The 13,885-nt window shown below is 46.9% G+C and overlaps 1 protein-coding gene across 2 annotated transcripts in view; it reads right to left on the bottom strand.

Moving 5' to 3' along the window:
* The window catches only part of NAGK (N-acetylglucosamine kinase), a 173,130-nt gene that overhangs the window by 16,335 nt on the left and 142,910 nt on the right, over nucleotides 1-13,885 (bottom strand). The window lies entirely within an intron of this gene.

Raw genomic sequence — 13,885 nt, 5'->3', positions numbered from 1 at the left:
AAAACGACAAAAATCCAACATACACAAGTCAAGTTATGATTTCTAAAAGGTTTAAAATAAAAAGAGTCTTTAGGTAGTTGTAACAACACACTAGCGCTGCTAGCGTGTAAATGTACCTGGTTTGCGGCAAAAATAACCCCGCACGGGCGGTGTGCGTCGAAAATAACCCGGCACGGGTATATGCGTCGAAAACAGCTCGGCTCGGCGAGGCGCGTCGAAAAAGCCAGCCACGCGACGGTCCGAAGTCCCGCGGCGCTGGTTGCGATCTCTCAGCCTTCGTCAGCGATGCTGCGCGTCGTTTCTCCTGCTCCGGGCGTCGATTCTCCGGTCGCGTTTCCAGCGGCGTCGTTTCTCAGCTGCGGAGCCGGCGTCGCGTCGTTTTCTCAGCCGCGATCGGATTCGCGTCGATCTTTTCTCCGCACGGTGCGCGGTGCGTGTATTTTTGTCCTTAGGCTGCCAGCCTCTCCTTTTAGGGTCCCAGGAACTGGAAGGGCACCACAGAGCAGAGCAGGGGTCTCTCCAGAGACTCCAGGTGCTGGCAGGAAGAAGTCTTTGCTATCCCTGAGACTTCAACAACAGGAGGCAAGCTCAACATCAAGCCCTTGGAGGTTTCTTCTTCAAGATGGAAGGCACACAAAGTCCAGTCTTTGCCCTCTTACTCAGGCAGAAGCAGCACTGCAGGAAAGCTCCACAAAGCACAGTCACAGGCAGGGCAGCACTTGTTCCTCAGCGATCAGCTCTTCTCCAGGCAGAGGTTCCCCTTGATTCCAGAAGTGTTTCTGAAGTTTGTAAGTTTGGGTGCCCTTCTTATACCCATTTTAGTCTTTGAAGTCACCTTCCTTCAAAGGGGACTCACACCTTCTTGTGAAATCCTGCCTTGCCCAGGCAAGGCATCAGACACACACCAGGGGGCTGGAGACAGCATTGTCAGAGGCAGGCACAGTCCTTTCAGATGAGAGTGACCACTCCACCCCTCCCTCCTAGCAGAGATGGCTAATCAGGAATGCAGATCACACCCCAGCTCCCTTTGTGTCACTGTCTGGTGTGAGGTGAAAAACAACCCAACTGTCAACTGACCCAGACAGGGAATCCACAAACAAGGCAGAGTCACAGAATGGTTTAAGCAAGAAAATGCTCACTTTCTAAAAGTGGCATTTCCAAACTCACAATCTCAAAATCAACTTTACTAAAAGATGCATTTTTAAATTGTGAGTTCAGGGATCCCAAACTCCACCTGTCCATCTCTTCTCTAGGGGAATCTACACTTTAATCATATTTAAAGGTAGCCCCCATATTATCCTATGAGAGAGAGACAGACCTTGCAACAGTGAAAACGAAATTGGCAGTATTTCACTGTCAGGACATATAAACCACATTACTATATGTCCTACCTTATCCATACACTGCACCCTGCCCTTGGGGCTACCTAGGGCATACCTTAGGGGTGCCTTACATGTAAGGAAAGGGAAGGTTTAGGCCTGGCAAGTGGGTACACTTGCCAAGTCGACTTTACAGTGTAAAAATACACACACAGACACTGCAGTGGCAGGTCTGAGACATGATTACAGAGCTACTTATGTGGGTGGCACAACCAGTGCTGCAGGCCCACTAGTAGCATTTGATTTACAGGCCCTGGCACCTCTAGTGCACATTACTAGGGACTTACTAGTAATTCAAATATGCCAATCATGGATGAACCACTTACATATAATTTAAACAGGAGCACTTGCACTTTAGCACTGGTTAGCAGTGGTAAAGTGCCCAGAGTAACAAAAACAGCAAAATCAGAGTCCAGCACACATCAACAACCTGGGGAACAGAGGCAAAAAGTTAAGGGAGACCACGCCAAGGGTGAAAAGTCTAACACACACCATAAATTACGCATGCGACATATTAAAAAACATTTCTCCCAAAAAGGAATAAAAAAATAGAATACAAACCACCCGACCCGGAGCCCCACATAAAACACAAGGCAATATACATAGGACACAGCCCTAAAGTGCATCGTGCATAAGGTAGTAATTTCACTAAACATCGTCATAACTGTTAGAGCTCCTCATCCTAACCAATAACGGGCAAAATGGCAAGAGCATGGAAGAATGCCAACTAAACGTGTTCATTGCTCGCAGTGCCATTACATTTAGAACGAGCAATTTTGATAAATTTGGTCAGTAACACATTTAACATTGGATTGCCTGGGTCCAGAGACTGAATAATAGCCTGTCGACAGGAGCGGATTCCCAATTTGTTCCATTTGCTCCAGAGCAAGAGTCTACGCTCCTTTAATAAAGCTGGACACAGGCAAACTACATGGTCAATGGTTTCCTCCGCATTGCTGAAGCCTCTACATGTCACACTGTCCCCAAGGAGTAGCTGCCATTGGGGCAGATGTTTTTTAAAAAAACAATCACCCATCCTTAGGGCCAAAAAGGCCTTTTTTAACCAAAACCCGTATGTGCAAGAGAAAAAACTGGAGGACATACCTGGCTTAAAGGAGCCAACTACTGCCCAGGTATGCTTCCGATGGGCAAGAATGGAACAGTCAGAGTGATAAGAATACAGTTGAATAAGCCTTTTAATCTCTGATTTAAACAAGGAGTAGGGGGGATTGCTTTCCCAAAGATCACCGGCATCCAATCGCCATTTACATTCAACCAAAAATTGGGAATAGGTGCACTTTGGTTTCAACTCACTAATTTCTTGCCACAGGACTGCCTCCAGGTGGCCGTCAGAGGCCTGACGCAGTTTATAACACAGCTTCAAGAAAGCACCCGCGTCAACTGCCACCAAATCCGGAAGCCCGAACTCCAACCGTACCTGCGCGGGTGAAGCCAGGTGCGGAACATGAAAGACTCTCTTATAGATTTTATTAACCAACCTATTTAATAGGCAAGAGCCTTTGCCCAACAGAATTTCTTGACCATAGGCCAATGAAGGGGTGATCTTTGCTCTCATGACTTCCATTAGGGGAAGAAGGGACGGCCCCTTTAAAACTTTAGCTAATTTGGAAAAGGCCACCTGCAAGGCCACAGGTTTAAGTTCAATTTCCTTCTTATGTTTAACAAAACTACCCCTGGAGTCAAAATGTACCCCCAGATATTTGTAGGACTGGTCGGAGACAGGTTTACGGTTCTTATAGTACCAGCTGAAACCCGAATGTTTTTTCCTCCCAAAGGGGACCACTTTAGTTTTAAACAGGTTAACTTCTAGTTGATTTGCGGAGGTGTACGTCTCAAGTTGGTTAAGCAACCGTTGAAGACCGATCTTAGTACAGCTGAACAAAGCAAGATCATCGGCATAAAGCAGGGGACTAAGCCTGAGGCCACCTATCTTAGGGGGATGAGAGTTGACGGCGTCAAGAGATGTTGACAAATCTGCAATAAACAGGTTAAAAAGAAGAGGAGCAAGTACACAACCCTGTTTCACACCACGGGTGGTAGTAATTCTCCTAGATAGGGAGCACCCGTCACCAAGCTTAATACGGACCCAGGTGTTAGTATGGAGTTCTATAATAGCACCCAAGAGTACTGGGGGGTTACCCCAGCTTTGTAATTTGGCCCAAAGGGCACTCCGGGGGATCCGATCGAATGCTGCCTTGAAGTCCACAAAACAGCAATTCAGTATCAAGCCTGACGAGATCGCCCTGTCAATCAAAATAGAAAGTGCTAGTAAATTGGTTGAAGTGCCTGGGTCAGCAGAGAACCCCGTTTGAACTATAGGAATTAAGACCTTCGATTCAACCCAGGCACGAAGATCCTGCAACAAGAGGCTGGCAAAGAACTTAGCCTCGTTGTCCAGCAGGGCTATCATCCTAAAATTGGCAGGATCTGACCTTGAGCCATTTTTTATATAAGGGATGAAGGATGGCACCACACCAGGACTCAGGTATTGTTGAAGTTAAGAGGCAATGTTCGAACAAATGTGCAAAATGATTGGCCCAAAGGAGAGGGTCTTGTTTGAATAATGCCTGTGGAAGACCATTAGGACCGGGGGCTCCAAATTGCTTAGCCCTCGAGATAATATGGGGGAGGCGTAATTGGAAGGACTCCCTTACTCCCTGCAAAGGGATTGGAGACCCTGTGAATGAGGGACACGTTTTAAACGAAGCAGGAGTAGGACTATGGGCGCCCTCATCCAACAATTCCCAATCATGCTTGCTGTCAGAAAAATCGGTGGTCAAGTAAGACGCCCACGCTCCTTCTAAAATGTCAGCAACGCCCGTGCCCGTTTGATTACTATTTATGTTATTAATAAGGGACCAAAATTTGGAGTTTGAATTTTTACTTGCGCTTAAAAGTTTAGCCCAAAACTGACTGAGATAGGTCTGATAGTCGTTATAAACAGCCTTCCTATAATCTTTCCTCAGTTGTTTATGTTCAATGAATAAACACTCAGAATCGGGGTTTTTCCTAATTGCCCTCGCTAGCCTATTCCGTGCTTTCTTTAAATTCTTGGTTTCCTTGGAGACAGCAAAAGGCCTAGGTGGAGCACAATTGCGCGCGGATTGGTGGAACTTTGACCATAGAAGGCAAGAAATTTTAACCCATGAATTAATCAGGGACACACAACCCGATCCCTCAGAATTAAAAGAAAATAATACATTCAATCAATACTATGCCGCCAATAGAAGCATTCCATTTTATGCGCTTTAGTGATTCAAAACAAACGCCACCACCCACGACCCGCATGACATCATGAACAGGGAATCTTGATTTAATAAATACAATTTGTGGACAATGGACGCTCTCACTCCGTGGGGAACTCAGAAACCTTTCAATGAGGGGAAACAGTTCAATGTTACAGATGGTGTAATCTAAGTAGGAGCGAGATCGACCATCAGACCTTGTCCACCGTGGGGGGGAAGGGGGGCATCATCAAGTAAACGACCATTCAAAACTTGAAAGCCCATACTGTTAAGATGCATTACTAAGTACTCTCCCAATGGGCAGTGCAGACAACCCTGGGGCCTTGATTGTTCAGGAATTAACTGGCAGTTACCAGAATCTGGACCCTCAAGAGCCTCCATTGTATCCTGAAACAGGTTCGTGTTGAAATCACCGGTTATAAGATAACTAGCACATGGGTAATCCCCAAATAAATTGGCTACAATCTGCATTAGTCAAGACAACCTGCCCCTTTTTCCCTTGGTTCCAGGGGCAATATAAACATTAATTATAATGAGGGTCTGCTGCGCAGGCCCATTCCTTATGGCAATCCCCTGGGTCCAGTTATCCTCCCAAACCAGAGGCAGTATACTCCCATCCAGTTTAACCGTCACGTAAATGGGCAAACCACCCTTGGCGCTGCCATTCTTGCTCGTTCTATGGGCAGGTTTCCATATTTCTAAGAACCCTGCCAGTGAACAGCTGTGCTCAGCCCAGGTTTCCTGAAGGGCAATTACATCATGACTGTTAAAAAATGTTAAGCGGTCTGCCGAGGCAAACTTATGCGCAATCCCATTAATGTTCCATGAACATAGGGACAGATGTCCAGATGTTGGAACAGAACCGCCCATCCCTATGGGTCAGTCGGGGCGGCAGTGCAAGAGAGTGGATGGCAGCCAATCCCAGTTGGAAGACCCCTTAGAACCAGAACCAGTGTGGAGAATGCCATTAAAAGTAGAGGAGCCACCTAGGGCACTTTTCAAGATTGAGAATGGTTTCAGAGCTATGGACGCCATCAAACATTGAGATTCTGATAGTAGCACAGGGTAGCCAGACTCCTTAAAGGGAGTTATTGTAATACCCCACAAGCAAAATAAATCTCTCCAAGAGAGAATAGACTGAGCAGTTGTAGCAGAAATTAGTGTGACCAAGGTGGAGTCTCTTGGGTAAGGCCCCCTAGAATCCTGAAATTCAATGGACACAATGTCCTTGGAACCAATGTGGTTAAGATCCGAGATAGCATTAAGGAGCCTTAAAATGTTCCCCCTATTCAATATGTGATGGGGACCCCTGGAACGATATTCTGGGGTAAACACAAGTTTTAGAGTTGGGTGTTCCACTAAAGTCATAGAGGAGGACGAGGAAATTGAGGGTTGTGGCTGTTCCTCTGTATTCGGTAGAGCTACAGCTCCCCCAGGACCAGATTTTCGACAGATGCGGTCCGAGGGCTTGGTGGCAGGAATGCAGGAAAACTGCTTCTATTAACAGATGGCAATTTAGAGGAATTGGTAGAGCCAAAGTCCAGATCATCGCCGTTCATATTCCCGTGGACGGTTTTGGATACAAGCAGTGTGGTGGCAGGGCGAGCAAGTCCTCCACTACCCCAGGATGGGGCTGCCGAAACCAACACACTACTAGGGTTGCCTTTCTCACCCGAAACCAAGTAGTCCTTAAAGGAAGAATCAGTTTCCTGCGCAGTTGTTCCCACTGAGGGTACATTGATAGGCACAGACTGAGGGAGATTGGAAGGTGAAATCACCCTAGGTGCACCTTGAGACTGCAAAGGCAGCTGCACCTCGGGGCGAGCCAACAGTCAGATGTTTGTCAAAGATCTTTGAGGAGGTTGGCTCAGCCTGCTGTTCTGTTGTTTGCGGAGTCTTTTTTTCTCTCTCTTGCTCAACGGAGGTTGAGCCACAGAGTCGACTCCTGAGGACGTTAGTTGAACTGGAGCAGATTGTGCAGGGGTGCAAAGAGAGTGAAAAGAGGCAGGCACCACGGGCTCAATTTCGGAGGAAGGAGAAGACGTAGAGGCACCTTGGCCTCAGTGACCAACTCCAGAGCTCCAGTAACAGCTGCACGAGGAGGATTAATCAAAGTTACAATCTTGACTGGACAGAGTTTGGCCGATGTTTTTGGTTGAATGGACCTATGAACCAAATCAGAGTGAGCACTTTGATTCGACGGGAGTGCCGAGGACACAGGCGCTGGAGATAGCCTCTTAAATTCACATACAACTGAGCTTAAAAAAGTGGGTAGAGATGACAGGCTTTCGATGATTGGAGAACAGCAGCATGTTGGTTGTACATAGTTGGAGCTTGTCTGTGCTCTGGTAATAAGCTGGTTGAGATTCTCAATTTTTTTATCAATGCCAGCTACATAAGAAGCCAGTGTGTTCAGCAGATCAACTTGGACGTCCAGTTTATCAGAATGATAGTTCAGAGCCAGCACAGTAGATTGAAGAGTTTGCAGAAGCTGGGGCCAGGCAGAGCTGGCTGCCATGAGCGTGGGTGGGGGGGGGACACAGGGTTAGATTCCTTGACAGCGCCGCTCGGAGGATCAAATTGGAGACAGGTGAGGTCAAGGAGTGATTGGTCGTTAAGCTCGCCTTTGATGGGCTCAATTTGAGAGCTGTGAGCGGCCACACAGGAAGACCTTAATGGTAACATTGGATAGATGCTGCCTGTTGAACTCCGGATCCATTGGGCTGCCGGGGGGCTAGATAGCGAAAAAGTGCCAAAGTCCTGCAGGGAACCGTGGCAGCCTACAGGTGGCCCAACCGGCCCAGCCAACCGATGGGGAGCTGCTGGAGATGCAGCTGAGGAAAGCATCCCCTCCCCTGCGTTTGAAGAATGGTCACTGGAGATAATAATTGGGGAAAATTCGTGTTTTGGCGAAAGTACAGCCCGCTGGTCCTCAGGAGGTGGTGAATGGCTCACTTCACTCTGGGATGCTGACTGGAAGAAAACAGGTGAGGCGGGTAAAACTGGGCAGTAAACTTGGGCCACTGTTGTGAAATAGCCACAAGCATTAGGTAAAGAATCGGTGACTGCAGGCTCCATGAGAGTACTCTGGCCTAGCTCCGAGTTAATCTCCCCTCCATTTGTCAAGAGTTCCAATTTAGGTTTTTTCTTAAAGTATGACAGTAGAGAGGTCTTGCAAAGCTTCGAGGGGCGCAGATATGGCGTAAGAACAACAGAAGATTGAGACTTTGCGTTCTCTAAGCTGGACGGATCAGCAGCCGATGAAAAGGGTGCCGCCGAAGTTACCGAGGCTGACGGTGAAGGCAGGGTGGCGTTGCCCACATCGACGACACAGTGGCATTTCTTGCGCTTTTGAGGGTTTGGATGCTCCTTCCTTATTTTACCAGACCTCATGGTACAGCAGGATCCTGGTCCTTCCCCTGAAGCGGGGGAGAACTCCAAGGGAGGGGGTGATGCTCAGCGTGGATGGATAAGCCTTGAAGAGGCGCTTTTGCGGCGCTCGTTTGAGATGGCAGCGCACCAATTGCAGACTGGCAGACTAAAGGTGGAGGAATGGAGGAGTCCCGATTGATTTAGGAGGCAGAGGGAGGCGGGAGACAAAAGGCACAGGCAACACTGTCCGGACAGCCGTCTTCGTCAGAACCGGATGCCTACGGCCTAAGTTATGGTTTGCGTGCTGCACAACACCTGCACTTGGCTGGGGCCGCCGTCCCCTATGTTGCACCTATGTTGCACTTGTGTGCTTCTGTGTGACACCTGTGCGGCTCCCGCCCGGCAGACCAGGCAGACCTGATGGTTCCAGGGAGATCGATATTTGCCAAAGATCTCTTATGCGGCCGCCAACACACCCTAGGGCTGTCCGTCACAAGATGGAAGCAGTGGCTGACCCAGGAAGTCAGAAAATCAGAGACGGCCAGGGGTGGAGAATGGAGGGTGGACACAGGCGGACCGAACCAGCAAAGCGCCGCTAAACAGCACTCTCCAAGCGTGGTGGCACAGATGATATCACTCTCTCATGCAGCTTCCCAAGTGCAGGAGCGGGCTCCTTGCTGCCCGCAGTCACCCCTGGCAAGCTCAAAAGTCAGAGGACCTGTGACCACGACCCCTCCGCGGGTGCGGGCTCCTTGCTTCCTCGCGGCCCCACCTCCGTCTCTGTCTTGTGGTCAAGTGGTCTGAGCACCGGCTTCGGCAGCCGGCAGCAGCTCCAAGCATCCGGCGTCTCGGCAGCCGTGGCAAATCAGAGGCGACCTCTCTCCAGAGTGACTTGTCTGAGGCCACAGCCCTCTCTGTGAGATGCAGCTACCTTGTTCGTCACACCTTTCCTCGGGTACTTGAGTCTCCGCTCTCCCCTGGTTGCTGCTTCTCTGCTTCTCCAGTCAGTTCCGCGTCTCTCAATCACCTCCGCGTCTCTCCGGAAGTGGAATGTTCACACACCAGTGTTCAAGCCAAGAAAGAAGAACAGCAGACCTGTCTTTCCTTCATGTCCTGTCCTCCTCGATCCAGGCGAACCGTGCCCGAAATGTGTGCGCAAGATCTTTCCTCGGAACCTCCTCGAGAATGCAAACAGTTGCGGCGCCACAATCTCCTCCAAGACTCTCCGCCAGAAGGCCTGCGAGCCTCTCTCTCTCAACAGTTCAGAGAAAGTGCAAGTGATGGTGAAGGCACAAATAAGGGACACCGCAGATACAAGAACACACCTAACATTCTACACTCTAAATTCCCACTCCACCCTCTACATTCTGCAATGACAACATAACCCAAAGACAACATAAACCCAATACTACACCCCACCCTCGATATCAGACCTGGGTAACAGTCTACTAGAGAAGACTTCGCACTAGAATCCTCTTGCCCCACACCCTTTGCTACCCAGAGCATTGACACCCCCTTCACTGTGCCAGCCCTCCCCGTTAGCCCCCCTTCATCACCCTTGTGCCCTCCAGTACAACCATCTGTCCTTGAGGCTGTATCGTTCTCCTAGCCTAGACCTTTCCTTCACCTTCACTAAACCCTTATGTTGCACTCTAACTAGGTTTGCACTGTGTAAGTCACAAGCGTATATATATATGTTTTATGACCCCGACAAAAGTTTACTTTTTGTAAAGTTTTTTGTTTGATGTAGAAGTAGGCACATCAATGTGGTTTAGTTTGCTGCGGGGAACCCAATCTTTGGGTGTAAAGTGCAAGTAAGAACACGAGGATGGCAACAATTTGCAGAGTGACCTCAAGTATACTGTGCCATTTAGAAGAAAGGGATTGAGTGCCCATGTGAAGCATCTAATGCCAAACTGACCTTTACAGATGGAGAACCTGACAGAGATCCATTTTTCATAACTTCGGCTTCAGCTCTTTTTCAACAGTGGCGTCTCTCAAGGATACAGGAAGTGAGAGAACGCGGCAATATTACATCACAGCCTCAAGCTGAGGTTCACAGTTCAATAAATGTTGGGTTAGAATGCAATTTTATCTGTTGATTAGTTTCTACTATTTTCATTGACAAGTATGCCCATTTACTAATGTTAGCAATGGGGCCCTTTACTTTAGAAATTCCAGCACAGTCCTATCTTCCACAATCTCGAACTGGTATCTGGCTATTTTATGTTGGTCATTTATGTCTCCATTGATGTCACATAGTAAAAGGCTCTGGAATGTGATGGAACTTTTAGATTACCTTTGCAACGGCTGCAGCTGGTGGCTAAGGAGTAACCAAACTTAACATGGATGCTGTCCTACTTCCGTTTCAGCCTCTTCCCTCCTTTTGGTGACGAGGATCAGACTGTGCCACCTCAACACATAGCGCTGTATACCTTTGTATACCTTTGTGTGCAGTCCTGGCATGGTCAGGTTCTATACTGCTGATGAAGCCCACTTGTGGTGCCCAGATGGGCTGTAGTGTTGATGGCCGTTCGTGTTTGGCTCACGGACATTGGAGGTACCTCTTCTGCCATTGGCACTTGAGTGGTTGAAGTGTCCAGTTCCATGTGTTCCAGGAGTCTGATCGAATGGAGCTGATGTTGTTGATGCACTACATGTTGAAATGTGCAAGTCTATGGAACAAGCTCCATCAATGGTAAAGAATTACATATACTGAGTGGTATGGAAGCCATTTTAGGTCTATTTTGTTCCACTTGAAGATGGAATTGTGCCACACTAATTTTACTGACACCATGCACACTTTCCTAGGTGGCAACACCTATGCTAGTGCACCAAGCCACATATTTTGAAAAAGAACATGTATGCTTGTGTGAGGTGCCCATCTTAAGTCAATTGTTTTTGCAGTGTATTGTTTGCTTCTCTGATTTCGGCTATTGTGCATGTCACATTGGAGGCCCTTGTATAAAACTCAGAGGAATACCTGTCACATTGAAGGCCCTCTGCCCTGGGTATTACACAGAGAAGAACTTGTATTCTACAAGGTACTTCTGTGTTGGCTTTCAAGTTGCCAAAACAAGTGTACTTCACAACCACGCTCCACAAACCATTTCTAAGCAGTGTGTGTTGTATTAGCTCTCTATGCTTGTGAGGAAATTTCTGTTGTTTCTCTTTCAACATCTTTGCTTTTAGTTAATCCTTTAGTGCTGGATCTACTAAGCACTGGGGTTACCCAGAGGATTTTTCTTTTTTTTGTGACTGCATATGCAATTTGAATTCCTCAGTCTGTGGCTCTGTGTTTACATCACTATATTCAAAATAAGAGAAATATATATATGGTGAATCTATCATGCCATCCATCACATCCCAACGTTTTTACTGATGCATCCAGGAGAATCGGCAATGAACTGAGTCTGGAGGAAGAAAGGTTTTATGAATTATGATAGGCACATACCACTAGTATGAATGTGGAAAGGAAATTGGCACTATTATTAGACATGTTGGGTGTTGAAGGTAAAGAAGTACTAGAGAACTTACCTTACTTGACACATGATAAAGGACAAGAGCAACACCCTAGAGATGTCAGGAAGACTGTGAGCAACGGGGATCCATACATCATTCCCATTAGGGAGATCTTGGCCCGCAATGCGGCGTCTTGCCACCCTCCTTTGAGACAGTTATTTAGCACCAGGTTTTAAGAAGCCTATTAATTTACGTACTTGCTGTATGTGGTACAAGGCGCTTGGTTAGTCCATAGGAATTCTAGCATGCACTAGTTCCCAAGATGGAGAAAACTAAGAGGTCGGATTGGGAGTCCCAGGCCCCCCTGTCACCTATAGGGGGAATAAGGAGAGGCTTCCGCAAATTCACCTGGAGACCAAAGGCCTGTCCATTACAATCCAATATATGGACCACCCATGATCGCAGAGCACAAAAGAAACAACAGCACATCATCTGCATAAACGCCAATGTGTTCCTCTACACCATCCTGCAGTGGAACCCCCCACACCTGGGCATCACATCTAACCCATACTGTTAGGGGGGGATCTATCACCAGATGAAACAGAAGAGGAAACAGGGGGTATCCCTACCTAGTACCTATCTGGATCAGAAAGGGGTGATAGACAATACCATTAACTTTACTTGAGTCTGAGGCTGGGCATATAGTACCCAAACACAGGACATAAACCGAGGCCTGAACCCCAGATGTAACAGGTTTCCCATCAACAAATCCCAATTAAGGGAATCAAATGCCTTTTTTGAAATTGAGAAACACAAGAGCCCAGGGGTCACATAAAGCCAGGCTAGAGAGAAATTGCATAATGTTAGCAGATGTGTATGAAAATGGGGAAATAAGGTAATTTGAAAATTGCAACAAGACATTTGGATAATGAACGGCTCGGAGACAGCAGTATCAAAAATCGATAAACATCTGATAGAGGGGACAAAACCACACAAATATAGTAATCCTGGAATGATAAAAGAACAAATCAGGTAGAGAAAAAGTGTCTAGATCACTAGACACAGTGAGATTTACCACACCCATATTACACGACAATCTACGGTTAAAATAGTGATGTCTTGGTATAAAATGCCAAAAGGCTAAACAGGATGTTCAAAGGAACCTCAGAAAGAAGCTGAAGGCAGATAGATGTTGGAGGCAATGTTTAAAATGTACATCTATTTGGAAATGAATTCTAGCAGCAATAAAGGAGATGGTGGAGGAAATATGTTGAAAGGTGAAAAGCTACCCACACCCTAAGTTACCCTTTCTATGTATGAAACCAAACATCCAGGAGAATGATACTTGAGAGGGGGCATTCATTTCTCAAATACTGTTAACTGCTAGGACAGTAATAGCACAAAGTGGAAACAAACAACAACCCCAACCTTAAAAATATGGTACATTAAAGTGTAGGATACAATGGTGATGGAATGCCTAAGTAGACATCTGCTTAAAGACATATTATTTTGTTATCTTGGCGACCTGTATTAGATTACAGAGACTGTGGAGAAACACTCTCTATGCCTGAAAGCATTATGTTTGTTTGATTAAACATCTTCATCTGTGTTATGGAAGAGTACGACCCTAAAAGAGGTCCATAAGTTGTCAGGTTCCAAGAAGTGGGAACTGGTGGGTACAGAAGATATAGGCAATGTCTTCCAGGAAGGGGGAGTTGAACCCCTTTAAAAATCTGCAACATGAATATCAGTTAGCCCCCAGTCAACGATACAAATACTTGCAACTTACACATGCACTCCGAAAAGAGCATGTGTTAGGGGCAGACATTCTGAGATACTCAACCTTGGAGAACTCGGAAGAACAGGGCAAAATATCCCAGAAGGTAGTCTTGCAGCTTTATCGTACTCTGATTAATCATGCCTCCCACAACCTACAACACCTACAGGCCAGATGGGAAGTGTATACTGAAGAAATGAAAGAGACGAATTTGGAGGCATCCCTCATGCACCCAAGAGAGGTAGTTATTAAGTCCATATTACGGTTAATATAGTTGAAGGTTTTGCACCAAATCGATTATAATCAAGGTAAACTATTCAGAATAGTAGGGTTGTTAGCCCCCTTTGCTTGAGGTGTACCTTAAAGGAGGGAACATTTCTACATACCAAATGGGGATGCCCCAAAATTAAGAGGTTCTGGAGGGATGTCAAACAGGAGCTTGATGAAGTCATGGGCCAGGAGATACCAGGAACGCCTCAATAACTACTCTTGGGAATCCCAATGACACTGATATTTTGTGCCGCCCATTGGTATTCTGCATGTTGGGGTTCATGGTGGCCAAACGGGAGCTGGCTAAGTGGTAGGGGCAGGCACAAGCACCAAGTACAGTAAAATGAAGAGAAGAGTAT

The sequence above is a fragment of the Pleurodeles waltl genome, chromosome 1_2 (genome assembly GCF_031143425.1).
Source record: "Pleurodeles waltl isolate 20211129_DDA chromosome 1_2, aPleWal1.hap1.20221129, whole genome shotgun sequence".
Lineage (NCBI taxonomy): Eukaryota > Metazoa > Chordata > Amphibia > Caudata > Salamandridae > Pleurodeles > Pleurodeles waltl.
The sequence above is the reverse complement of the archived record's forward strand: the minus strand, read 5'-3'. Positions and strand labels throughout refer to the sequence as shown.